The 27833-nt window shown below is 38.2% G+C and overlaps 1 protein-coding gene and 1 pseudogene across 1 annotated transcript in view; one reads left to right on the forward strand and one right to left on the reverse strand.

Moving 5' to 3' along the window:
• LOC110258130 (olfactory receptor 6C3-like) overlaps positions 1-27833 on the reverse strand; it is a 225952-nt gene that overhangs the window by 191843 nt on the left and 6276 nt on the right. Inside the window, exon 2 of the mRNA XM_084955891.1 lies at positions 3878-3945. The gene's annotated coding sequence lies outside the window, so the exon portion shown is untranslated. The remainder of the gene's footprint in view (positions 1-3877; positions 3946-27833) is intronic.
• Positions 11403-12327, forward strand: LOC100152700 (olfactory receptor 6C2-like; annotated as a pseudogene).

Below are 27833 nucleotides of genomic sequence, written 5' to 3' on the forward strand. Positions count from 1 at the left end.
AAATCCAAGCACCCACACACACATATACCTACACACATCAACTGAGACTCACATACTGAAATTTTATTCATTTTTTAATTTTTGCCCAAATAAAATACTCCGTGAAAGTTAGAGAGTCAATTTGAATGTGTTGACATTATTAAATATTTAATATTTATATAAGACTGGATTCAGATACAAGCAAAATATTGATTATTAAAAATGAGATGTTTTAAGACCCAAGCAAAGCTGAGTCAAATACCAAGAGAACTACTGGGTAGTGAACTGAGTTCATGAAAATAGAAGAAAACAGGACAGAGCTTCTCATGTGAGCTATGGTCACCATCAGATGACAATGCACTGTTCAGGAGGGTATTAGCTGCCATCAAACGTTACTTATCTTGAGCCTCAATTAATATCCCTCCCTGTGACGCCATCTGTCCACCCTGGAGACTCCATCCTGTATACTGAGCCTACAGTAGCAGAAGACAGGGTTTCCTTGCTCAGATGAAAGAGAGAAAGACATTGCTTAAAAGTGTGAAATAAGTTAATCTGAGAAAGACAAGCACTGTATGATCTCACTTATATCTGGAATCCAAACAACTGAAACAAATAAACAACACACACACACACACAAATAACCCATGCTCACAGATACAGAGAACAGATTAGTGCTTTAAAAGAACAAGAGTAAAGTGAGGCGGGAGAAATGGATGAAGGGGCTCAAAGGATAGAAACTTCAGTTAGAAAGTAAATGAGTCATGGGGATGGAATTTACAGCATGGAGACTATAGTTGCACATTTGAAAGTTAGTAAGCGAGTGTATCTTAAAAGTTCTCATCACAAGAAAAAAAAGGTTTGGTAACTGCATAGGTGATGGGTGTTAACTAGACTAAATCGTGAAATAATTATTTTACAATGTATACAGTGAACTATTATGTTATATACCTGAAACTAATCTAATGTTAAATATCATTTATAGCTTAATTTTTACAAAAAATCTCCTTGGTCATATGTGGATGATGCTAGAGGAACAACTATTTTTAAAATTAGTAATAAAGGGAAAGAATTTTTTTTAAAAGTTCTCCTTGTACAAGTATCAGTACTTTCTGAAGAAAATACTGTAAAAACACAAGAAAATGGCTTATTCCTTGGAGATCCATTTTACATTTAGTAAAGGTAAAAGAATTTGGATCCCCAAAGACATTACTTACAGGTTGGAAAACTATGATTACCTATCCGTGTAATTGGAGGCAGATGAGAAATAATGCTCACCTATCTAATGATCTTATTAACCTAAATGAATACAGTCAGTCCCAACTCTTCAGCCTTAATATTTCACTGAAGGAAATACTGAGCCAACATGGAAGGATCAATATACTAACAGGAATAAAGAATAAAACAGTGGTGTTCCCGTAGTGGCACAATAATAACGAACCCAAGCAGTATCCCTGAGGATGCAGGTTTGATCCCTGGCCCTGCTCAGTGGGTTGAGGATCTGACACATCTGTGCCTGTGATGTCGGCCGGCAGCTACAGCTCTGATTTGACCCCTAGCCTGCGAATTTCCATATGCCATGGGTGCGGCCCTAAAACAACAAAAGAAAAATGAAGGAATAAAATGAAAAATCCGCTAGTTCCTATTAGAGACGTTTAATCTCCATCGGACCTGCTATTTCACATGAATTCAGTGACTGCACGCATTTAGTATTTTCCCTCAACAACCCATCTACCTCAGCGGCATCAGTATAATTATTTATTATGCCGGCCACTCTTTGCTTCTCAACTATCTCGGTTTGACAATGAATTATATGACAATACTACCTTTGTTTCAATTACCAATACAAATACCGTCATCATGCAACCAAGATATTCAGGTAGATGTGCACCAATAAACAGAGTGCAGTGATTCGGGCCTGGGACTCTGGAGCCCTCCTGGCTGGCTACTGAATATTTAGGAAATTGTGGACACAGACTTTATCTCTCTGTGCTCCATTTTTACCATCTTGAAAACAGAGAACATACACCTCCCTACCTCACGGGATATCCTAAAGCTTATGTGGATTATATCTGTAATATATTCACCCCAGTGCCTGGACAATAGCAAGAGACTTGTAAGCATGTATTATCACGACTATATTGAATTATATCGATATCATGAATCATACTGAATTAAGTCACAGGAAGACACAGGATGGAGTGTTTTATCAAGGCTTGTGAGGTTGAGAAGGAGTAAGTGATTGAGAAATAAATGCAAAATGTAAAAACAGACACAAAAATGTAGACCTGAAAGACATGAAAACAAAAGGAGGAGAGTTTCATGGAAAGGATATTCAGCAACTTTTGTCTTGACTTTTTCTCCACAGTACAGTGTATGAATATGCTTCAATCTGAGGCATTAAATAAAGCACCAATAAAGGACATCTTTTATGTCCTTCAGCACTTCATTCATTAAACGCAGCTTTACCTCACAAGGTAATGAAAGGGCAGTAAAGTAACCAGGTTGTGCTGCAGAATGTTATCCAAGAAGGAGCACAGGGTATAGGAAGTGAAGCTTTGATTAGAACAGCAAAACTACTCATGTGGACGTTTTAGAGTCAAAACATGTTTTACCCTTTTAATGAATAATCACTCGTTAGAAAGCAAAAAAACAAAAACAAAAACAAAACCCTCTATATTTTAAAGAGAATTGAAATGCCTTGCTTGGGTCCTGGTTTAAAACTTTATGTTAGTATTTTAATAATTCCCAAACTTTGAAGAAAAGGAATGAAACCAATGTTAATATTTTTTAATTTTGCTCCTATATTAAAGGAAAACATTTGGCAGTATCATAATATATGAAATGAAAAATAAATGTAATATGATAAAAATGCACAACCCAAGGTAGGAGTTAAAATACTTAATTCATTATAAATTAATTTTAGGAGTTTTACTAAAGGAAAAGTTAGACTGTAATTCAACAACTAAAATTTATAAAATAATTTCCCTTGGTCCTTATGCATAAGTAGGAAGCTGGGGGTTTGGCTCACTGTAAAATAGGAAATATATTCCTCAGATCAACAAGTAAAACTCATGCATGTTGGATAAGTCAAATATACAAGAGAGTGTTCATCGCTGGATGACTGTGTCATTGAATTCTGCATTCAAATCTCTCTGACATTGACATGTAGGGTTGGCAAAATCCAGGAGTCAATAATGAGAAACCACACTACAATAACAACATTCATCCTTCTGGGACTGACAGAAGATCCTCGGCTGCAGCTTTTGCTTTTCCTTTTCCTCTTTCTCACCTACATATTGAGTGTAGCTGGAAATCTGACCATCATCACCCTAACCTTGCTGGATCCCCACCTTAAAACCCCCATGTATTTTTTCCTCCAAAATTTCTCTTTCTTAGGAATCTCATTTATGATTGCCTGTTTTCCAAGATTCCTATATAGTCTATCAACTGGGGACAGAATAATTACCTATAATGCATGTGCCATTCAACTATTTCTTATAGATCTCTTTGGGTTAATGGAATTCTTTCTCTTGGCAACCATAGCCAGTGATCGCTAAGTGGCCATCTGCAAACCCCTGCATTATATAACAATCATGAGCAACAAACTCTACAAAACAATGGTTGTCTGCTGTTGGCTGGTAGAACTTATGATTATCCTCCCTCCACTCACCTTGGGTTTTCAACTGGAATTCTGCGATTCTAAATGTATCTTGCCTATGACGCGTCTCCTATGCTAAAGATCTCATGCTCTGTTACCTGGTTATCTTATCAGATGATTACAGCCTGTGCTGTGCTGACCTTCATCATCACTCTTGCATGTGTAATTCTCTCCTACACATATAAGGACAATTCTAAAATTCCCTTCTGTGCAACAAAGAAAAAAAAAAACATTTTCTACCTGTTCTTCCCACATGATTGTCGTTTCCATCACATATGGCAGGTACATCCTCATCTACAGCAAACCATCTGCAAAAGAAGAGGTAAATCTCAATAAAGGAGTGGCATTGCTTCTTTCTTCCATTTCACCAATGCTGAATCCTTTCATATATACTCTGAGGAATAAGCAAGTTAAACTAGCCTTTCAGGACTCACTCAAAAAAACTGCATTTCTTTTAAGAAAGTAAAATGTGGCATTCCCATTGTGGCTCAGAGGAAACAAATCTGATGAGTATCCATGAGGATGCAGGTTCGATCCCTGGCATCGCTTAGTGGGTTAAGGGTTCAGCAATGCAGTGAGCTGTGATGTAGGTTGCAGATGTGGCTTAGAGCTGGCATTGCTGTGACTGTGATGTAGGCTAGTGGTTACAGCTCCCATTTGATCCCTAGCCTGGGAACCTACATATGCTGTGGGTGTGGCCCTAAAAAAAAAAAAAGTAAAATGTATCTCTGGTAAACCAATTCAAAAAATGCACAGCCACCTTATTTTTTTCCTAAAGCTGAAAACCAATGTCGTAATTTCCTAATGTTATAGACAATCAGGTTGACCTCACTGGCATTTAATCATTAATTTTCCCTTCATATACTGAAGAACTAACTATTGAACACTGCTTTACAAGGAACAAAATACATCATTTTTAATCCTTTAACCAGAACCTATCATGATTAAGTCATTTCTTTTTCTTCTTTTAGTTGTCTTTCCTACACATTTTACAACATTGGTGTAGAGATGTCTTTCTTTTTATTGAGTTATAATTGGTATACAATATTATATTAGTTTCAAGTGTAAAACACAGTGGTTCAATATTTTTATACATGATGAAAGGATCACCACTAGAATTCCTGTTATCATCTGTCTATTGAGCCTCCACATGTCAACAAATTAATTTAGGAAAATTATGAGCTATTGGAAACCAGTATAGTCAACAACTTAGACAAAATAGGAAAGTTCTCTGAAAGATAAAAATTACACTCTTAACACAAAAAGAACAGAACATCTGCATACATTTCTGTTTACAAACTGAATTAATAACTAAAAATCTTTCCACAAAGAAAACACCAAAAGCATGTTTCCTCATTGGTGAATACTCTCCAAGGGATAAATAATCCAATCTATGAACATTTTTTCAAAACACATGAAGGAAGAATACTTTCTCATTCACATTAAGAAATTCACGTATATCTTATATTATAACCAGGCAAAGAAATTACAAGAATAAAAACGTAGACAAACAATCCTCATGATCACAGATGCACACATCCTTAACAATTTACTATCAAAACTCAGTAAGAATAGCCAAATAAAAATGGTCAAGAAAATCGGGTGGAAACTTCATAAAGGAAGTGACACGAATAGCCAATAAGCACATGGAAAAAAGCTCAACAGCATTAGTCATGGAGAAATTCAAATTATAACTAAAATGAGTCACACACTTATTAGAATGGATACAATTAGAATATAGGCTGACAATAGAAGTTACAAGCAGGACAGAGAGCAACTGGAACTATCAAACAGTGCTGGCGGACATACGTGAAGTGATACAAAAGCTTGGGAAAACATTCTGACAGGTTCATATAAGGTTAAGCCTAGTCATCATAGAGTCTTCACAAATGCTCTTCTAGTTTATTTTCTTATCTTCGAAGAAAAATGAAAATAGGCATCTCCCAAAATTATATTCATGAATGTTTGTAGCAGCTGGATTCATATTGCTCAAAAGTGTAAACACCCAAAATGTTCATCAAAAAACGGATAAACCTATTTTGGCATATTCATTCAATGGATAAACACTCGACTGCCCAAAGGAATAAACTGCTAGAACAAATAGAAAATTTCAAAAACTTTATGCTGAGCCAAAGATGTCACACATGCTATATTCCATAAATTTAACATTCTCGAGCAAGAAAAAAAGTCGTAGCAATAGAAAGCAGGTCAATGATTGAATAAGATCAGAATCGGTGTTCCTTTTGTGGCTCAGCAGGTTAAGAACCCAACACAGTGTCGGTGGGGATGCAGGTTTCATCTCTGGCCTCGCTCAGTGGGATAAGGTACTGCTGCTGCCTCAAGCTGTGGTATAGGTCACTGCTGCTGCTAGAATCCAGTTTTTCTATGGCTACGCTGTAGGCCTACAGCTGCAGCTCCAATTTGACCTCTATCCCAGGAACTTCGAGAGATCAGAATGGAGTGCACTGTCTGCAAAGCATCACGAGGAAATGTTTTGGGGTGGTGAAGACCTTTCACATATCTTGTGGTGTGGTAATTACTTTCATGGATATGCTTTTCAAAATTTCTCAAATTTTACACTTAAAATGGATGTATTCTCCCTATCAATTATACCTCGATAACGTTGATTAAAAAGCAAAAAAAAAGTGAAATAACTTCAAGAGGACCTTCACATAGAGAAATATTTAAATAGCAATTAAACACATGAAACTGAGATATGACTGTATACACACATACAGGCACCCATACACAGTCCTAATGAGATGTGGCGTACTCACACACTACTCACAAGAGTGTAACTGGGACACGCGCTTTATAAAATATACCATTTGACTAGCAATTAAAATCTTAAGTATATTACGACCAGAAAGGAAAAATATTAGGAATGTGATAAATATTAGGAAAAACTATATAGTCTCTACTCTTCATGTTCTCTCCAGGGGGAGGTGCAGTTTATTACAGAATAATTTTCCGAAAGTTAAAAATTACATGATTCATACAATCTTTCAGTGAACACCTGCAAAATATTCTTAAGTAATGTAAACAATGAAAGTGGTAAGATTTATCATCTTAAATTAAATAATTTTAAGTATTTAAAAATCTATAATCGGTATAGAAAAGATATAATGTATAATTAAATACCTTTTAGATGAATCAACAATTAGATTGTAAAGACAGGCAGGTCATCTCCTACTTCATTTCTAAGATGTCGACATTTTTTTCAATAATCTATTTGTGCAATCTCCTGACTTCCCTCCTCCCATTCTTCCCCTGATGGGTGGATTTTGAGCAAGGATACGATTCATTAGATCCGTCCCATTCTCTTTCCTCTTATATTCTGGCTTTTCTACAGACAGATCTCAGGCTGTCTGAAGTATTGCAGGCAAAGGGTCTGTCCAAGGTGCTGGAGTAGATTTGCATTTTTAGCACTGCCTATCTGATGTCTATGGCTAATGCAGGATTTCCTTATTGAGATGTTTAAAGCCATGAGTTTAAAACCTCTGTAACAAAACTATTATTTTAATCTGAATTTACTTGCCTACTTTCTCTCTCTAGTTGACTCAGAACTCAAGCAAGGAATAACGGAGGAATTCCTTCAGGTCCTATGATCCCAAGGGTGCCAAAGACAGACCCAAACATTTTTGCTTATATAAGTGGTATCACACATTGGAAGCAAAATGTAATAATGCACATAAAAATTCTAAAATGTAAGTTGCTTTTGCCTCAGGAATTCCTCTTCTTATAATATAAACTAAGGAAATAAAGGATATTTATACATAATATTTAATATAAAATTTTACAAGTTATATATGAGAAGCTTTATTAAATAACAGTTTATTCATTAAGAGTACAATGCAGAAAAATTATAATGCAAAACTATATTTTACCAAGTAAATATTTATAATTATTGGCTTAGAAACTATATACATATACATATATAGTTTTCAAATATAGATAAATATATTTTCCAATTGAAAACATAGACATAAAGTAACTTTGTTGTGTTTACTTAACACTTTGTTATGTATAAGTTGAAGAGTATCCACAAATATCTTTTCATCAGAAAGTTATTATTTATGAGTTCCCATCATGGCTCAGTGGTTCACAAATCCGACGGGAACCATGACATTACAGGTTCAGTCCCTGGCCTTGCTCAGTGGGTTAAGGAGCTGTGGTGTAGGTCGCAGACATGGCTCAGATCCAGTGTGGCTGTTGCCAGTGGCTACAGCTAGGACTGGACCCCTAGCTTGTGACCCTCCATATGCCATGGTACGGCCCTAGAAAAGACCAAAAAAAAAAAAAAAAAAGTCCTTGTTTTGCACTTGGAATGTGTCCTTAAAATTGCTGCCTCTTATTGTCTCCAAGGACATGATTCCCACTGATGCCTGTGTTAGGTATTTTACCAAAATTCAGTGCATATTAGATTCATTAGTCATGGTTGAACTTTAGTCACAAAGGACTCTTTTATTTATCCACACAGAGGGCTCTGCTCATCCATAAGTCTGAGATAATGAAACATTCATCTTATTTCCCTGGATAAAAAAATCTCTTTGCTGAAAGAAATCAGAAACTGTCTTGTGCAAAATCTTCTAAGAATCACCTTATATTTCCCAGACACTTAAAAAATAAATGACTTTTCATCTTTCAGATCTAAGAAATTGTTTCCTAGGTTTAAAGTGGAATGGAATCTTTAATAAGAGGCTGTTGGCAAGTCAGAGAGCACTATCCACTGTAAAAAAAAAAAAAAACTGCCTATGGAATATATATGTCTTCATGCAAGGGGCAATTGTGCACATATCTGAGTCCACTTAAACGTTCAGTTTCATCTTTGGGACTATCAGGATTACCCAGTCAACTAAAGCCATTATTACCTTCCATTAGAGTAAGTACGTTCTTCTTTGGTAATATCAATTTTTTCTTCATTCAACATTCTACTGTCTTGGTCTCAGCCAAATAGCAGACTTGTCTATCTATTTACTTAGTTGCTTGCTTGCTTGTTTGTTTGTTTGTTTGTTTGTTTTTAGGGCAGCACCCACAGCATATGGAAGTTAAGCTGTAGCCACCGGCCTACATCACAGTCACAGCAACACAGGATCCGAGCCATGCCTGCAACCTACATCACAGCTCAAAGCAACACCAGATATTTAACCCACTGAGTGAGGCCAGGGATCAAACCATTATCCTCGGGATGCTAGTCAGGTTCATTACTGCTGAGCCACAATGGGAACTACAGACTTATCTATTTAAAAATCTGAGGTAGCAGAAAATTATTTAGTTATCTCTGAAAAATAAAATAGTTTTTTGAAATGTTATTTAGTATTAGAAAGACAAAACTGATAGGATAGGACTGACTAGAAATATATATTACATATATCACTAGAGATCAATAGAGTTACCCGTGCACTCTTTTCATCCTTAGTACCTACAGCAGAGCCAGCCATATCATAGGTTCTCAAGAGGTATGTCCTTACGTGACTTAGGATTGACAGGGATGGAAACAGAATAATGAGCACCATGCTGAAAATCTTGAAATCTATACACGTATAGGACTCTCAAAAGGAAATAATAAGAAAATGAAATAAGAATGCTTGAACAGTAATGAGTGTTCACCATGTTCAAGACGCAGCTGTATTATCTATTCCCATCAGTCCAACCCTAAGATGTACAACTCTAAGGAAAAATGGAAAGTCTAAATTCAACTCTCTAAGTCTGATCTAGATGCCCAAGAATAAGTTGAATGTTGAAGTCTGAATACTCTAAGATGTATTTTCCCCATGGATAAACATTTGAAAATCATCAGCTTATCTGAAGTCACTTCATTTATGAGACTCTCCTAGACAAAGACCAGAGTGAAAGAAAAGACTGCCTCTAGAAAAGAGATTTCAGGTTGATCAACAAGCAGAATGATTAGCAAAAGAAAAGGCACCATGAAGAAGAATGAAAAAGAACAGAGAGAGGTAGGAAGAAATTCAGCAACATGTGTTAAATAGGTACAAAAATCAGATGAATTGATGGATAAATGGTTAAAAGGGCAAAAGACACAATTATCACACAGACAGAATGTAAGTAAAAATGCAGAAGTATCATTAATCCTGCTGTGTAGCACTGGGAACTATGTCTACTCACTTATGATGGATCATGATAATGTGAGAAAAAGAATGTATGCATGTATGTGTGACTGGGTCACCTTGCTGTATAGGAGAAAAAAAAATAATGTATTGGGGAAATTAAAAAAAAAAAAAAGAGCCGATTCTTGTTAAAGCTGATATTGCTAAGTGTCATTTATGAAAATGTGACTGAGTGTGTTTCAAGATGAAACAAGGTTGAACAAAAACATTTTAAAAATCAGGGATGTAGCGCTTCAGCTCTATAAACATCCTCTTAACATTCCCATACCTTGCTGTAATAAATCTTGAAGCAAATATATTACTATAAAATATATACAAGGAGTGGAAATACCTCACTGTCAAATGTGTTTAGAAGGAAATAACAGAGTTCATTTTAAATTTTAATATCAAAAAACTACTCTTAATGAGAACCCTTTGATGGGAAAAGAGAAAGAATGCTCTCAAGATTTAGAGAATAGGAAATTGAAGAAGCTAGTTAGAATGCATTAGGCTTTTCACCATCAAAGGAATCACAAACCAAGGAATCCACCCAATGATACAATCCCAGACTTCAGCTTGTAGGTTGGGGAGAAATTCTCTGTAGCACAAGGACATCCTAAGAAGCATTAAAATACAGAACATATTCTCTCCTAACAGTGGTAGGAAAATATAGTCATGGATAAATATTACAAATACTAAGTACATATTTTGAAATAAATTTTCGATGAGGAAAACTTCAAAGGGTTTGGACATGCATTTATTTATTCATTTGGTTTGTTTATTTGTTTGTTTGTTTTGGCTGCGCTCTCAGCATGTGGAAGTTCCCAGGCCAGGAATCAAAACTGCACCGCAGCTGCAACCTGCCCCACAGCTGCGGCGATGCTGGATCCCTAACCCACTGAGCCACACAGGAACTTCCTGGAATGTGACACATTTAAGTGAATCTTTATGAAAATACATCAGTAAAAATGCCTTAGACACATCTCCGAAAAGTTGGACTGAATATGTGGAAATAGGATAAACTACCTGATAAGATTCACGGCCAGTTTAATAATAAACCCACATATAAACTTTAGCGTTGGTTTATTTTTTAAGGAAGACCATTGTCAGAGGTTTTTTGGGGGGGCAGGGAGGAGGGGTTACTTTTCTGCTAGAAGAAGATCTGAAGAAAGGAAGTTAGAGTAAAGCAGATTTGTTGAATCAACTTATTAAAAGAGACTTCCTTCATTGATATTAATAAGGTGATATGTTGAACTGACACTAATTATAGCTAAGTTGTAGGTTCATTTGAAGCAACAGTATGAAATAACAGGATTTCACAATGAATAGTCAGGAGTTCCTTGGTGGCCTAGTGGGTAAAGGATCCAGCGTTTTCACTCCTGTGGCACAAGTTCAATCCCTGGCCCTGGGGACTTCTACACGCCACAGGTAGGGCCAAAAACAAAAGAAAAAATCACCTCTTTGTGATCTGTCTTCATCCCAAAGAGGTGATGAAACAATGTCATCTGCTCTGTGCTTGCTTCTCCACTAACCAACTGTATAGGAATCACTCTCAGATTCACTTCTCTTGAGGTTACAAATGGCCAGGACTCTGGAGTTTCTCTTATGAAGTCTTCCATATTTTGTTTCAAGCAGACTGGGCAAGACAATCAGCAAGGATGAAAAACCAAACCACAGTAACAAGCTTCATCCTGCTGGGACTGACAGATGACATTCCACTGAAAATTCTGTTGTTCATTTTTCTCTTTCTTTCCTACATGTTGAGTCTATCTGGAAACCTAACCATCATCACCCTCACTCTGATCGATTCTCACCTTAAAACACCTATGGATCCTTTCCTCCAAAATTTCTCCTTCTTAGAAATTTCATTCACAACTGCTTGTGTTCCCAGATTCATGTACAGCATATCCTCTGGGGACAAGTCCATCACCTACAATGATTGTGCCAGTCAACTGCTGTTTACAGACCTCTTTGCAGGGACAGAATTCTTCCTCCTGGCCACCATGTCCTACGTGGCCATCTGCAAACCCCAGCATTACACGGCCATCATGAGCAACAGAGTCTGCAAGAACTTCATCCTCTTCTGTAGGGTAGCAGCACTAATGATCACACTCCCATCAGTGAGGCTGGGTTTGGGCCTGGAATTCTGTGACTCGAATGTCGTGGATCGCTTTTGCTGTGACGCTTCTCCTGAAGGTCTCTTGCTCAGACACACGGTTGATAGAACAGATGGTTATAGCGTGTGCAGTGCTGACGTTCATCATCACCCTTGTGCGTGTAGTTCTTTCCTACATTTACATCGTCAAGGCCATTCTAAGGTTTCCCTCTGCCCAGCAAAGGAAGAAGGCCTTCTCCACCTGCTCTTCCCACATGATTGAGGTTTCCATTACTTAGGGCAGCTGCATCTTCATCTATGTCAAACCCTCAGCCAAGGACGAGGTAGCTATTAATAAAGGAATTTCACTCCTCATGACTTCTATTTCACCAATGCTGAATCCATTTATTTACACACTGAGAAACAAGCAAGTGAAGCAAGCTTTTCTTGACTTGATTAAAAAAACTGCACTCCTCTCAAAGATGTAAAGGGAAACCAAGTCAATGAATCCAAATCAAAGGAAGGATGGAGAGGCACAAAAACTTGACGTTTCTGATACTATTCATTATATCATTTATTCTCCAGTCATAATGACATGATCTCTTCTGTTTAAACTCACTTACTGTGAACTTTACTCCACTGTTTACTCTTCATTAAAACTAAACTCTGGATGATGATGTTAACTCTCACTCTCTGGCAGAAATTGCTGTTTGCCAATCCTCTTGGTTGTTATCCCTGGAACCACAGTGGACCACATTTCTCTGCCATCCTGTTAGGTGTGGCTATGCTGCCTACGTCGTAGCTCACAGAAGGGGTGTGGAAGTGATGCTCACCATTTCCAGACCTGCCCCATCAGAACACCCAATATGTGGTCCACTCTCCATGTTTCCTCACCTACCTGCCAGATGCTCACATTTAAATGACCTTGGGAGCTCACAGTGATGATGAATGAGTCTGGTTTTCCCCATCCTAGCTGTAGGTTTCACCCAAAGGATGGACAGTCACAGCAAGCTTAGTGATGCTTCTCCTCTGCCCCACCTGCAGGGAGTTGTCATAGGATTCAACAGGTAACGTGTCACAGAAGTGTTCCTGCCACTTAGTAAGGGGGCCATATTCACAGCCAGTTCTAGTTTGGCTGCATGGGCGAAACTGTGACCCACCTGAAGTATCACTACAAGTATATGCTGTTAAATTTAATGATGTGGATACTATGGCTTGACCCTTGGCATTCTCCTCCCTGGACATGCATAAATTCAAATCTGACCTGACAAACCATATGAGGAAAAATAATATTGAAGACAATATACACTAAATGAAGAGGAAATACTTCCACCTTCTTCCACATCTTCTGGTCCTATAAAACATTCCAGGAAGTACCTGTATTACTTCCTCTCATTTTATTGTGAGGAGGTGATTATTTAAATAAAATTCAACCCTGTCAACATTTGCCAACCACTCCTTCTGAAGAACCAGTGTTTATACTGCCCCTTCCAATTTTCAATGAGTCCACTTGCAATGAAGACATTGTAGAATATAACACACCTATGCAATACTGGTTTTCTCAACACTTTATGATCACTAGTAGCAGTGAAGTATGTAACTTGGTCAGAAGAAATATGTTCAAGATATCCTCAAGGGTTTGTGCGAGTAGATGTTGGTTCCTCAGCCAATCTCTTTTAGATTCCAGAAACGTAACTGAGAGACTAAACTTAGCCCCCTGCACAAATATTTACCACTCACAGTCTTCCAGGCTAAAATAAATTGAATCAATCTGAATGAGCATTTCAAGATGGGCAGGTGTAGCTAAAGTGACATTCTCACACCCTACAATGGATATTTCACCATTAATTATTCAGTGAACCTTAATAATTCACCTTCTTTCATAGTATTCTTCAAAAATTGTCTGAACAACTTACTGATTTACCCAACTATCACTTCTGACCCCATTTTTCACTTCTTGCCTTTGACTACCCCTCTTTTGGACAACAAACCATTTATTTTATTTATTTATTTATTTATTATCCCTCTTTTGGACAACAAACTATTTATTTATTTATTTATGTCTTTTCCAGGACACACCAGTGCCATATGGAGGTTCCCATGCTAGGGGTCAAATCGGAGCTATAGCTTTGGGCCTCTGCCAAGCCACAGCAATGCAGGATCAAAGCCCACATCTGCGACCTACACCACAGCTTATGGCAATGCTGGATCCTTAACCCACTGAGAGGCGCCAGGGATCAAACCCGTGTCCTCGTGGATACTAGTCGGGTTCGTTAACCACTGAGCCACGCTGGGAACTCCCTGGACAACAAACATTTTAGTGTCTTTTTTATTACAGCTGATTTAAAATGTTGTGCCATTTTCTGCTCCACAGCAAAGTGATCCAGTCATACATGTATTTACACATTTTCTTCTCATATTATCTTCCATCATGTTCCATCACAAGAGATGGGATATAGTTCCCTGTGTAATACAGTAGGACTTCATTGCTTATCCATTCTAAATATTTGCATCTACTAACCCCAAATTCTCAGTCCATCCAATTCCCTCCTCCTCCCCTGCCCCCTTGGCAACCACAAGTCTCTTCTCCATGTCTGTGAGTCTGTTTCTGTTCTGTACCTAGGTTCATTAGTGCCACATCTTAGATTTCACATGTAAATAATAATATACAGTATTTGTTTTTCTCTTTCCAACTTACTTCACTTAGTATTGGAATTTCTACTTGCATCCAAAATGCTGCAAATGGCATTATTTTGTTCTTTTCCACAGCGAGTGGTATTCCATTGTATACCACATATTCTTAATCCATTTATATGTAAATGGACATTTAAGTTGTTTCCATGCCTTGGCTATTGTAAATAGTGCTGCAATGAACATATGAGTGTACATGGGTTATGTTTTTGAATTGCAGCTTTGTCCAGATATAAGCCCAGGAGAGAGATTGTTGGATCATAGGGTTGTTTTGTTTGTTTTGTCTTGTTTTGGGTTTTTTCTTGGAGGGGTGTTTGTTTTTTTAGAGCCACACCTGTGGTATATGGAAGTTCCCAGCACAGGCTAGGGGTTGAATCTTAGCTGCAGCTGCCAGCCTACAGCCACAGCAAGACCAGATCCAAGCCACGTCTGTGACTTACACCATAGCTCACAACACCACCACATCCCTAACCCGCTGTGCAGGGCCAGGGTTTGAACCCACATCCTCATGGATACTAGTAAGCTGAGCCACAATGGGAACTCTCATAGTTCTACATTCAGTTTTCTGAGGAATTTCCATACTGTTTTCCATATAGGTAGCACCAATTTAAATTTCCACCTACGGTGCACGCAGGTTCCCTTTCCTCCACACTCTCTACAGCATTTGTTAATTGTAGATGTATTAACGATAGCCATTCTGACAGGTGTGAGGTGGGAACTCATTTTAGTTTTGATTTATGTTTCTCTAATAATTAGTAATGTTGAGCATTTTTTCATGTGCCTACTAGCCATCCTTATGTCTTCTTTGGAGAAATATCTATTTGGGTCTTCTGCCCATTTTTTGAAAGCATTTTGTTTTTTTGTTTTTAAGTTGTATGAGTTGTCTGCATGTTTTGGAGATTAAGCCCTTGCAGTTGCATCATTTCCAACTGTTTTCTCCCATTCCGTAGGTTGTCATTTCAGTTTTTTGTTTTTTGTTTTTTATGGTTTCCTTTGCTATGCAAAACCTTTTAAGTTTGATTAGGTCCCCAGGGGATTATTTTTGTTGAATTTCTATTGCCTTCAGAGACTGGCCTAAGAAAACATTTGCATGGTTCATGTCAGAGAATGTTTTACCTATATAGTCTCTTCTAGGAGTGTTATGGTGTCTTGTGTCATGTTTAAGTCTTTAAGCCAATTTGAGTTTATTTTTGTGCATGGTGTGAGGGTGTGCTCTAGCTTCACTGATTCACACGCAGCTGTCCAATTTTCCCAGTACCACTTGCTGAAAAGACTTTTTCCCCCAAGTTAAATTCTTGCCTCCTTTGTCAAAGATTAATTGATCCACATTTCTTTTTTTTCCCAGTTCATTTTAATTTAATTGGTTCACTATTGTTTTAAATTACACTTATTTAGCATATGTTTCCCCAATGCAATTTGTTTTCTACTGTACAGCATGGTGACCCAGTTACACATACATGTACACATTCTATTTTCTCACATTATCATGCTCCATCATAAGTGACTAGACAGTTCCCAGTGCTACACAGCAGGATCTCATTGCTAATCCTTTCCAAAGGCAATAGTTTTGCATCTATTAACCCCAAACTCCCAATCCACCCCACTCCCTCCCCCTCCCCCTTGGCAACCACAAGTCTATTCTCCACATCCATGATTTTCTTTTCTGTGGAGAGGTTCATTTGTGCCGTATATTAGATTCCAGATATAAGTGATATCATATACACAAGGGAGTACTACTCAGCCATAAAAGAGAACAAAATAATGCCATTTACAGCAACATGGATAGAACTACAGACTGTGTCATACTGAGTGAAGTCAGTCAGAAAGAAAGACAAATACCACATGATCTATATTTCTGTTTTTGTACCAGTACCACACTATCTTGATTACTCCAGCTTTGCAATATCATCTGAAGTGGGGGAGAGTTATACCTCCTGCTTTTTTTTTTTCTTCAGGATTGCAGTAACAACTCTGGGTCATTTATGGTTTCATATAAACTTTTGGAGAGATTGTTCTGTTCTGTGAAAAATGTCATGGGTAATTTGATAAGGATCCCATTAAACACAGAGATTTCATTGGGTAGTAGAGTCACTTTAACAATATTAAATCTTCCAATTCAGGAGCATGAGATATCTATTTCTTTGTATCTAATTTCTTTGATTAATGTTTTCTAGTTCTAAGCCTACAAGACTTTTACTTCCTTGGTCAGGTTTAGTCCCATGTATTTAATTTTGGGGGGTGCAATTTTAAAAGGTATTACGTATATCCCTATCTAGTATTTCATTGTTAGTATAAGGAAATGCAACCTATTTCTGAATGCTAATCTTGTATCCTGCTACTTTACTGAATTCATTCATCAGTTCACATAGTTTTTGTGTGGAGTCCTTAGAGGTTCCTACATAGAGTATCGTGTCATCTGCATACAGTGCCAATTTTACCTCTCCTCTTCCAATCTGACTACTTTTTATTTATTTTGTTTGTCTGAATGCTGTGGCTAGGACTTTCAATACTATGTTGAATAAAAGTGGTGAGAGTGGGAATCCTTGTCTTCTTCCAGATTTTAATGGGAAGACTTTCAGCTTTTCTCCATTGAGTATTATACTGGCTGTGGGTTTGTCATAAATAGCTTTTATTATGTTAAGGCATGTTCCCTTCATACCTACTGTGGTAAGAGTTTTTAATCACAAACAGATGGATTTTGTCAAAAGCTTTTTCTGCATCTATTGAGATGATCAGTGGTTTTTGACTTTTGTTAATGTGGTGTAGGATGTCGATGGATTTGCATATTTTGAACTATCCTTGTGAACTTGGGATGAATCCCACTTGGTCATGGTATATGATCTTTTTTATACATTGCTGGATTCAGTAGGCTAAAATTTTGTTGAGAATTTTTATATCTATCTTCATCAAAGATGGCTATAATTTTTTTTGGTAGTGTCTTTGTCTGGTTTTGGTATTAGGGTGATGGTGGCTTCATAGAATGTCTTTGGAAGTATTCCTTCATCTTAAATCTTTTGGAAAAGTTTAAGAAGGATGGGTATAAGTTCTTTTTTGTATGTTTGGTAGAATTCACCTGTGAAGCCATCTGGTCCTGGACTTTTGTTTGTAGGGAGTGTTTTTAGGACAGATTCAATTTCATTTCTAGTGATCAGTGTGTTCTGATCTACTTCTTCTTGTTTCAGTTTTGGTGGGCTGTATGTTTCTAGAAAGTTGTCCATTTCTTCAAGGTTGTCAAATTTGTTGTCATATAATTGTTCATAATATTTTATTACAGTGTTTTTTTGTATTTCTGCAATATCAGTTGAGATTTCTCCTTTTTCATTTCTTATTTTGTTTACTTGGGGTCTCTTTTTGTCTTGGTGAGTCTGGCCAGGGGGTTGACAATTTTTTTTACCCTTGGAAAGATTTTGTTTTTATTTTATTCAGTTTTTTCTACTGTTTTTAATCTCTATGTTATTGATTTTCTCTCTGATTTTAGGATTTCCTTCCTTCTGGTGACTGTAGGTTTTGTTTTCTTCTTTCCTAAATTCTTTTAGGTGGTAGGTTAGGTTGTTGATTTGAGATTTTTCTTCTTTTGTGAGGAAGGCCAGTATTGCTATGAACTTCCCTCTAAGAACTGCTTTTGCAGCATCCCACAGATTTTCAATGGTTATGTTTTCACTGATGCTTGTCTCAAGGTATTTTTAATTTCCCTTTTAATTTCCTTGTTGACCCATTGGTTTTTTTAGTACCATGTTATTTAATCTCCGTGTAGTCAGTTTTTTCTCCCCTCCCCCCATGGCTGACATCTAGTTTTATGCCACTGAGGTCAGAGAAGATGCTTGAAATAATTCTTATACTTTTAAATTTGCTGGGGTTAATTTGTGTCCCATTATGTGGTCAATACTAGAGAATGTTCCCTGTGCACTTTAAAAGAATGTATATTCGGTGGGGGGGGTGTTGAATGTAATGTCCTGAAAATATCAGTTGTGTCTAACTGCCATATCATGTCATTGAGGATCTCTGTTGCCTTGTTGATTTTCTGTCTAAAAGGACCTTTCCATTTATGTGACTGGGGTGTTAGTCTCCTACTATTATTGTATTTTGATCAATTTTTCCTTTTGTGTATGTTAGTATTTTCGTATGTATTTGGGTGCTCCTACAGTAGGAGCATATATATTGACAGATGCAATAGCCTCTTCTTGAATTGAGTTTTTTATCATTATCTAGTGTCCTTTTTTAAGATTTTTATTTTTTCTATGAAAGTTGATTTACAATGTTCTATCAATTTCTGTGGTACAGCAAAGTTACCCAGTCATATATATGTATATGTATGTGTGTGTGTGTGCATACACACTCTTTTTCTCACATTAGCCTCCATCATGTTCCATCACAAGTGACTAGATATAGTTTCCTGTGCTACAGACCAGGAAAATAGTGGCCTTCTTTATATTTACGGCCTTTGTTTTAAAGTCAATTTTGTCTGCTATGTGTATTGCAACTCCCACATTCCTGTCATTTCCATTTGCATGAAATATCTTTTTCCATGCCCTTTTAGTTGATATGTGCCCTTTGCCCTAAGGTGATCTCTTGCAAGGAGCATACTGTAGGCTTTTGTTTTTTTATCCAATTGTGCCATTCTAGCAAAGGGCACACCAACAGCATATGGAAGGGCCCAGGCAAGGGTTGGAATTGGAGCTGCAGCTGTAGACCTATGCCACAGTCACAGCAACACCAGGTCTGAGCCACATCTGCAACTTATACTGTAGTCTGTGGCAACACCAGATCATTAACCCACTGACCCAGTCCAGGGATCAAACATTTCACTATTTCTTTTGGAATGGGTTTATTATTGCTGTGTTCTTTTAGTTTGTGTTTGTCAGAGAAATTTTCTATTTCTCCTCCTATTTTAAATGATAATCTTGCTTGGTAGAGTATTCTAGGCTACAAATTTTTCCCTTTTAGAACTTTGAATATATCGTGCCCCTCTCTGCTGGCCTGTAGCATTTCTGTAGGGAAGTTAGCTGATAGCCTTATGGGATTTCCCTTACAATTAATTCTTTGTTTTTCTCTTGATGCTTTAGAAGCATCTCCTTATCTTTAACTTTTGCCATTATAATATGTCTTGGTGTGGGTCTGTTTGGGTTCAACTTGTTTGGGGCCCTCTGGGCTTCCTGTATCTTGATATCTGTTTCCTTTAAATTTGGAAAGATTTCAGCCATAATTTCTTCAAATATATTTTCAATCCCCATTTCTTTTTCTTCCTCTTCTGGAATCCCTATTATGCACAGATTGGCCCACTTTATACAATTCTCTACACCTTTTAAATTGCTTTCATAATTTTTTTAATTTAATATAATTTTTCATAATTCTAAAGTAATATGTATGACTGTTGATATCTTTTCTTAATTCATTCAGTATTTTCATGCTTATATTTTTCTTATTCTGTGAGTTCAGGGGAAATAATTACCTATTGTAGTCTTGGAGGGCTATTTATGTGGGAACATCCCCCTGGGTAGCTTGTGAGGGCTAACTTTTTTTTTTCAACATGAGGGCTGCTTTTGGTTTGGATGCGGTCTGTCTCTTTCCTCGGTGTGTTCAGGCTATTATTTCCTTGATAGGACGTGTACTGGTATATAGCCTGTACTTCTTCCAGGAAGATGGGGGCAATGGGCAGGGCCTGTAGGTAGCACTTGGTCCTGGCAGTAGCAAGGACCCTTAGGAGGTATGAGTGGTGCTCAGGGACAGTGGTAATAACAGAAAGGCTGTGGAAAACCTAGACTCTGCTCATGAGGGGCTCATACAGGCTTGTTTACTCCCAGAGCAGGAAGGAGAGGACATACTGACACTGCACACATGGCTGGCTGGTTTCCTAAGACTGTCCATGCATACACTCCAAACTCAGCTGGGCTACTGCTCCAGGCCCACTAGCTTCATGACATAGTTCCACATTGGGTGAGGGCTGGCATGGCTCAGCTGTGAGACACAAAAGCAGCTCAGACCAGAAATGACCTCGAACCATACAGGAGCAATCATTACTGGTGCTTCCATAAGCAGCCCATTAGAGCAGTCCAGGATCCTGATTCTGGTGCAAGACCACAGTCTATACCCTGACCTTCGCTGAGTGTGCAAATCAGCCCCTCTTGATGCAGCACTGCTCCACCTCTGAGATGAAGGTGCTGGTGCTTGGAAGGGGGGAAGAACACAATCTTAAAGGGAAAGGTGCCAGCTTGAACCCAACTCTCAGGCCTTCTACTCCAGCAACCTGGGACCTGACCAAGTCCCCAAAAGGGAGGTGATGGCCACCAAGCAGAAGAGAAACCCTAACTCACACACCTGGTTCTAGATCTAGCCCCTCCTCCAGCCGCACCTCCTATAAAGTTAAGACAAGGTCATTAGAATGGGCACCATTCCAATATAACAGATGTTCTTATAAAAAGGGTTGATTTTCATGCAGAGACAGACACAAATAATGAGATGATGTGAGGAAAAAGATACAAAGGAAGAAGATGGTCATGTGATAATGAAGGCAGAAACTAGATTGTCAAATCTGCAGATGGAACACCAAGAAAACTGACTGCACCAGGAGCTAGGAGAGAGGCGTGGAATAGATTCTTCCTTGGAGCCCTCAGAAAGAAGAACAAACCTACCAACATCTTGATTTTGGAATTCTAGCATCCAGAACTATTAGAGGATATATTTTTGTTGTTCTACTCCCCTACTGTTACATTGTTATGGGAGCACTAGCAAAACTAACAGAGCACTTAACAATAGAACTTAAAAATAATGAAAAATAGACAGATCTACAATTACAGGTGAAAACCTAAATACTGCTCACTTGAAAACAGAGAGAACTGCAAGATAGAAAACCATAAAGGATATTAAATATTCCCATAATCCATCAACCAACTGGAACTAACTGACATTTACAGAATACTCTATATAATGACAGAATCCATGGAGAAGTATCTGGGCAGGTCTGAGACAGATGCACGAATTCAGAAGAGAGTCAGAGAAGAGCATACCTTAGCTATGTATATAAGCATGCACACATTTCCAGATGGACCCTGAACCATATACTCAAGGTTCAAAAAAAAAACAACAAAAAGAAAAAGCTTTAGTGAAGGAATAAAATACTAAACTGAGAGTTCAGTCAAAATGACAGAGGCAAGACTGAGCTTGAATTTAGCTTGAATTTAGGGTTTAATGCTAGCTTTAAAAAAGAAATCATTCACATCTCCCAGGTGAATATGACAGAATCCAGAGCTTAGGCAGGGTCATGATCACAGCGTACAGATACAATCCAAATTACTAGATACACAAAGAATGGGTAAGAGACAATCACCTGTGGAAATGTCAATCTGCAGTGCCAAATCCAAGATGACTCAGACATTAGTAGAATTACCCAAGGACTTTAAATCAATCTACATAACTGCTTTCTGAGATAAAGAAAGGTAGTGAAAAGTTAAGATTGCTCAGAAGAGAAAGAAAAAGTACAAATTATTAAAAGGAAATTCTTAAATATGAAAAATACACTTCTGAAAAAAGTCATAATATGGGCTTAATTGCAGAATAGAAATTATAGGTGAAAAAGGCAGTAATTCTAAAATTAGAACAGAGTTGTAATCATTATAAAAGAGAGATCGTTTTTTATTTTTATATTTACAGCCGCACTGCAGTATATGGCAGTTCCCAGGCTACAGGTCAAATCAGAGCTACAGCTGATGGCCTATGCCATAGCCACAGTCACACCAGATGCAAGCCATATCTGTGATCTACACCACAGCTCAAGCATAAATCCAGGGCCAGGGATTGAAACCACATCCTCATGAATACTAGTCAGGCTTGTTACCACTGAACCACAACGGGAACTCCAAAATAGAGTATTTTTTAATTTATGATCATTCTGGGACCTATGGTACAACCTATGGTTTAAGTCTATCATAGGTGTAATTTGAATCCCAGAAGAATAGCAAGGAGGGGCAGAAAAAAAAATTGGTAATTTGTGGCTAGAAACCTCCCAAATATTGGGAAAGAAATCTGTGTATTTAACAAACTCACGGAACCCAATAAAAATGCTACTCAAAGAAAACTACACATAGAGAGCAGGATCAAGATGGCAGAGGAGTAAGACGTGCTGTTCACCTTCTCCCACAAACACATAAAAATAAACCATCTAAATGTAGAAAAATTCACAAAGAACATCTACTGAACACTGGCAGAAGACATTAAACCTCCAAAAAGGGCAAGAAACCCTCCACATAACTGGGTACAACAAAGGGAAAAAAGAGAGAGAGATAGAGAAAAGAAATGAGGATGGGACCAGCATTCCTGAGAGGGAGTCGTTAATGAGGAAAGGAACCCACAGCCTGGGAAGCCACCTTACTGACAGGGACATCAGCCGAGACAGAGGGACCTCAAAGTTGCAGTGAAAAGTGCAGCAGCTGGACTGAGAAGGGCAAAGGAGAGTGAGAGCCACACAGACCACTGGTACAACCTCCCCTGGACCCCAGAGCCTGAGACATTCGGTTGGGGGCTGGGCACTGAGACTCAGGTTCCAGAGGTCAGTTCTGAGGAGAGGACTATGCGTGGCTGTGTGGGGACAGCCTGAGGGGCTCAGGAACAGTGCACTGCAGGCGGAGGTGCCAAGCGACTCAGCCGAGGGAACCAAGGAGGAGGTCCAGACCTGCAGGAGAAGCAGGGTGACACTGTAGGGAAGGGAGAGAGAAGGAGGGGATGACCACCATAGGAATAAATTTCCCTGTACACGTGCAGACTCATAGAGGGCAGGGTGCCTCTGGTGCAGGCTACGAGTTGTGGGGCACCACTTGCACAGGCTATAGGTGACAGGGCACCTCTTGTGTGGGCTACAGGTAGCCAGGCACCTCTTGCTCAGGCTAAAGGGGGGGAGGCAAATGTGATGTGGCACCTTTTGTGTGATCTAAAGGCCGCGGGAGCAAACCACAGAGGTCATCTCAGGCCTGCCACCACTAGGGGTCTGTGAACAGGCACCACCTGTGGCCCAATGCATCTCGAGTTTGGCAAAGAACAGGGCACCATAACTGATCACCAACCACTGCTGCTCTCACTCCCCTAGGAATACACATGCCCTGCTGTTGCCACTGCCAAGTGCTCCAGGCACCACCTAAAGCTGCATGACCACTGTGACTTCCCAGGGTCATGCATCTAGGAGCAGCCTGAGCCACCTTACTGCAGGTCCTTGCCACTGTAAAGGACACAGCAACCAGGCACTAGCTACTAGCCCTGCCCAATGCCTCCATCTCCCTGGAATCATGCATGGCATCCTGAAAATAAAAAGTAAGCTCTCACAAAATAGCCAGGGGTGCTCACACATATAAATAACCCTCCAAGACTACAGTAGTGGTTTTCCATAAACTCACAGAATAAGAAAAATATAAGCAAAATGAAGAAGCTCAAGAACAATTCCCAGTTAAAATAGGAGGATTCACCTGAAAGAACTAACAATGACACAGACCTCTGCATTCTAACAAACACCAAGTTCAAAAAGGAGACAGTGAAAATACCAAAGAAATTAAAAGCAGATATGAACAGTAATGCAGATTACCTTAGAAAGGAACTAGAAAATCAAAGGAGGAGCCAAGAAAAATTAGAAAATTCATTTGTAGAGAAGCAAACTGACTTAAAGGCACTGAAGAGCAGATGAACAATGAAGAGGAAAAATTAGAGATTTGGAAGATAAAATAGTCTACATCACTCAATCAGGACAGCAGACAGAAAATCAAATGAAAAAAACATGAACGCTTACAAGAGATCTATGGGATAATATAAAGCAGGCCAATCTATGTATAATTAAGATTCCAGAAGGAGAAGGAAAAGGAAGGTGGATTGAAAATATATTTGAAGAACTTATGTCTGAAAGCTTTCTAAATCTAAAGAAAATAGATTGGCTCCAAACAGGCCCACACAAAGACATATTATAACAAAAATGGCAAACATTAAAGATAAAGAGAGGATACTAAAGGCAGCAAGAGAAGCACAAAGTGTTAATTATAAGGGAACTGCCATAAGGCTATCAGCTGATTTCTCTACAGAAACTCTACAGGCCAGCAGAGAGGGGCAAGATATATTCAAAGTTCTAAAAGGGAAAAAAATGCAGCCTAGGATACTCTACCCAGCAAGAAGATCATTTAAAGTAAAAGGAGAAATAAAGAATTTCTCCAACAAAAGCTAAAAGAGGACAGCACCTCCAGCACTTGTTATTTGTGGATTTATTAATGATGGCCATTCTGACTGGTGTGAGGTAGTATCTCATGGTAGTTTTGATTTGCGTTTCTCTTATAATCAGCGATGTTGAGCATTTTTTCATGTGTTTGTTGGCCATCTGTATATCTTCTTTGGAGAAATGTCTATTCAGGTCTTTTGCCCATTTTTCCATTGATTGATTGTTGGTGGGAATGTAAACTGGTACAGCCACTATGGAGAACAGTTTGGAGATACCTTAGAAATCTATACATAGAACTTCCATATGACCCTGCAATCCCACTCTTGGGCATCTATCCAGACAAAGCTCTACTTAAAAGAGACACATGCACCCGCATGTTCATTGCAGCACTATTCACAATAGCCAGGACATGGAAACAACCCAAATGTCCATCGACAGATGATTGGATTCGGAAGAGGTGGTATATATACACAATGGAATACTACTCAGCCATAAAAAAGGATGACATCATGCCATTTGCAGCAACATGGATGGAACTAGAGAATCTCATACTGAGTGAAATGAGCCAGAAAGACAAAGATAAATACCAGATTATATCACTTATAACTGGAATCTAATATCCAGCACAAATGAACATCTCCTCAGAAAAGAAAATCATGGACTTGGAGAAGAGACTTGTGGCTGCCTGATGGGAGGGGGAGGGAGTGGGAGGGATCGGGAGCTTGGGCTTATCAGACACAATTTAGAATAGATTTACAAGGAGATCTTGCTGAATAGCATTGAGAACTATGTCTAGATACTCATGTTGCAACAGAAGAAAGGGTGGGGGAAAAATGCAATTGTAATGTATACATGTAAGGATAATCTGACCCCCTTGCTGTACAGTGGGAAAATAAAAAAAAAATAAATAAAAATAAATAAAAATAAAAGAGGACAGCAATACTAAGCCCATTCTACAAGAAATATTGAAAGGGCTTCTCTAAATAAAAAAGAAGGAAGAAGAAATAGGATGGAGAAAATCACAATTGGAAAGTAATCACTTATTAAATATGCCAGTATACAGATCTAAAAGGAAAAAAGAAAAACCTCCTGTAAAAGTGATGACACACACAAGAAACAGCAAAAGGACAAACACAAAGATGTTAAAAAAAAAAGGACTTAAAAATCATAGAATGAGGGGAAGCAAAGTAAGAAGATATAGACTCTTTTTTTCAATAATATGATTAAACCATATGACTAGCAGGCTAAAGCAAGCAGATATAGGAAGGGGTTAACATACTTTTTAACCCCCTTTTGAAACTGCCATTTTTAAAACAGGGCAACCACAAATCAAACCCAAACTTTACATTCACAAAAACTAAAAAGTACACAAGCATAAAATAAATGGAAATCATCCAACCAAAAAAAGAAGGGAACAAAGGAGAAACATAAAACCAACTGGAAAACAAGGTTTAAAATGGCAATAAATATGTATTTATCAATAACTACCTTACATGTCAATGGACTAAATATTCCAGTCAAAAGACACAGATTGGCAGATTGGATCAAAAAGCAAGAGCCTACAATATGCTGTCTACAAGAGACTCACCTTAGAGCAAAAGACACATACAAATTGAAAGTGAGGGGATTGGAAAAAATATTTCATGCCAATGCACAAGACAGGAAAGCAAGTGTTGCAATACTCATATCAGACAAAATAGATTTTAAAACAAAGGCTATAAAGAAAGACAAAGAAGGACACTATTTAATGATAAAAGGATTCATTCAAGAAGAGGATATTATAATGATCAATATATATGCCCCTAATATAGGAGCACCCAGATGCATACAACAATATGGAGGTTTCCAGGCTAGGGGTCTAATAGTAGCTGTAGCTGCCGGCCTACACAAGACCTAAAGGAGAAATTATAGGAATACAATAATAGTAGGAGACCTTAAAACACCACTCACATCAATGGACTGATCCTCTAGACAGAAAATCAGTAAGGCAGAGTTCCCGTCGTGGCACAGTGGTTAACGAATCCGACTAGGAACCATGAGGTTGCAGGTTCGATCCCTGCCCTTGCTCAGTGGGTTAATGATCCGGCGTTGCCATGAGCTGTGGTGTAGGTCGCAGGTGCGGCTCGGATCCTGCATTGCTGTGGCTCTTGTGTAGGCCGGCAGCTACAGCTACTGTTAGACCCCTAGCCTGGGAACCTCCATATGCCGCAGGAGAGGCTCAAGAAATGGCAAAAAGACAAAAATAAATAAATAAAATTTAAAAAAAAAAGAAAATCAATAAGGCAACAGAGATCCTAAATGACACAGCAGAATATTCACACTTAATTGACATTTTCAGGACATTACATCCAAAAAAAATTAGAATAAACATTCTTCTTAAGTGCACATGGAACATTATCAAGGACTGACCACATACTGGGGCAAGAAACTAACTTCAACGAATTTTAAGAGTACAGAAATTATTTCAAGCATCTTCTCTGACCATGAAATGGCATGAAATCAGATATCAACCACAGGAAAAGAAATGAGAAAAAACTGACTATATAGAAACTAAAAAACATGCTACTAAAAAACTAATGGGCCATGAGGAAATCAGGACAGAAATTTAAAAATACCTTGAGACAAACAATAATGAAGATACAACCATTAAAAATCTATGGGATGCCGCAAAAGCAGTGCTTAGAGGGAAATTCATAGTGATACAGGCGTTCCTCAAAAACAAAGAAAAATCTCAAATTGACAATTTAACCCACCACTGAAATTATTTACATAAAGAGGAACCAAAAAATCTAAAGTCAGCAGGGGGAAGGATATCATAAAGATAAGAGAGGAAATCAATAAAATAGAGATTCAAAAAACAATAGAAAAAAAAATCAATAAAACCAAGAGCTGGCTCTTTGAAAAGGTAAACAAAATTGACAGACCTCTGGACAGACTCACCAAGAAGAGGAGAAAAAAAAACCAAATGAACAAAAGAAATGAAAAAGAACTATCAATGGATACTGCAGGAATACAAAAGAAAAAAAAAACCATAAGAAAATACTATGAACAATTATATGCCAACAAATTTGACAACCTAGAAGAAATGGACAACTTTTCGAGACTTACAGCTCACCAAAA

Source organism: Sus scrofa, chromosome 5 (genome assembly GCF_054392235.1).
Source record: "Sus scrofa isolate SSC_HxYL_T2T_F1_AM1 chromosome 5, Sscrofa_HxYL_maternal_Yorkshire_Landrace_v2.0, whole genome shotgun sequence".
In the NCBI taxonomy this organism is placed as follows: domain Eukaryota; kingdom Metazoa; phylum Chordata; class Mammalia; order Artiodactyla; family Suidae; genus Sus; species Sus scrofa.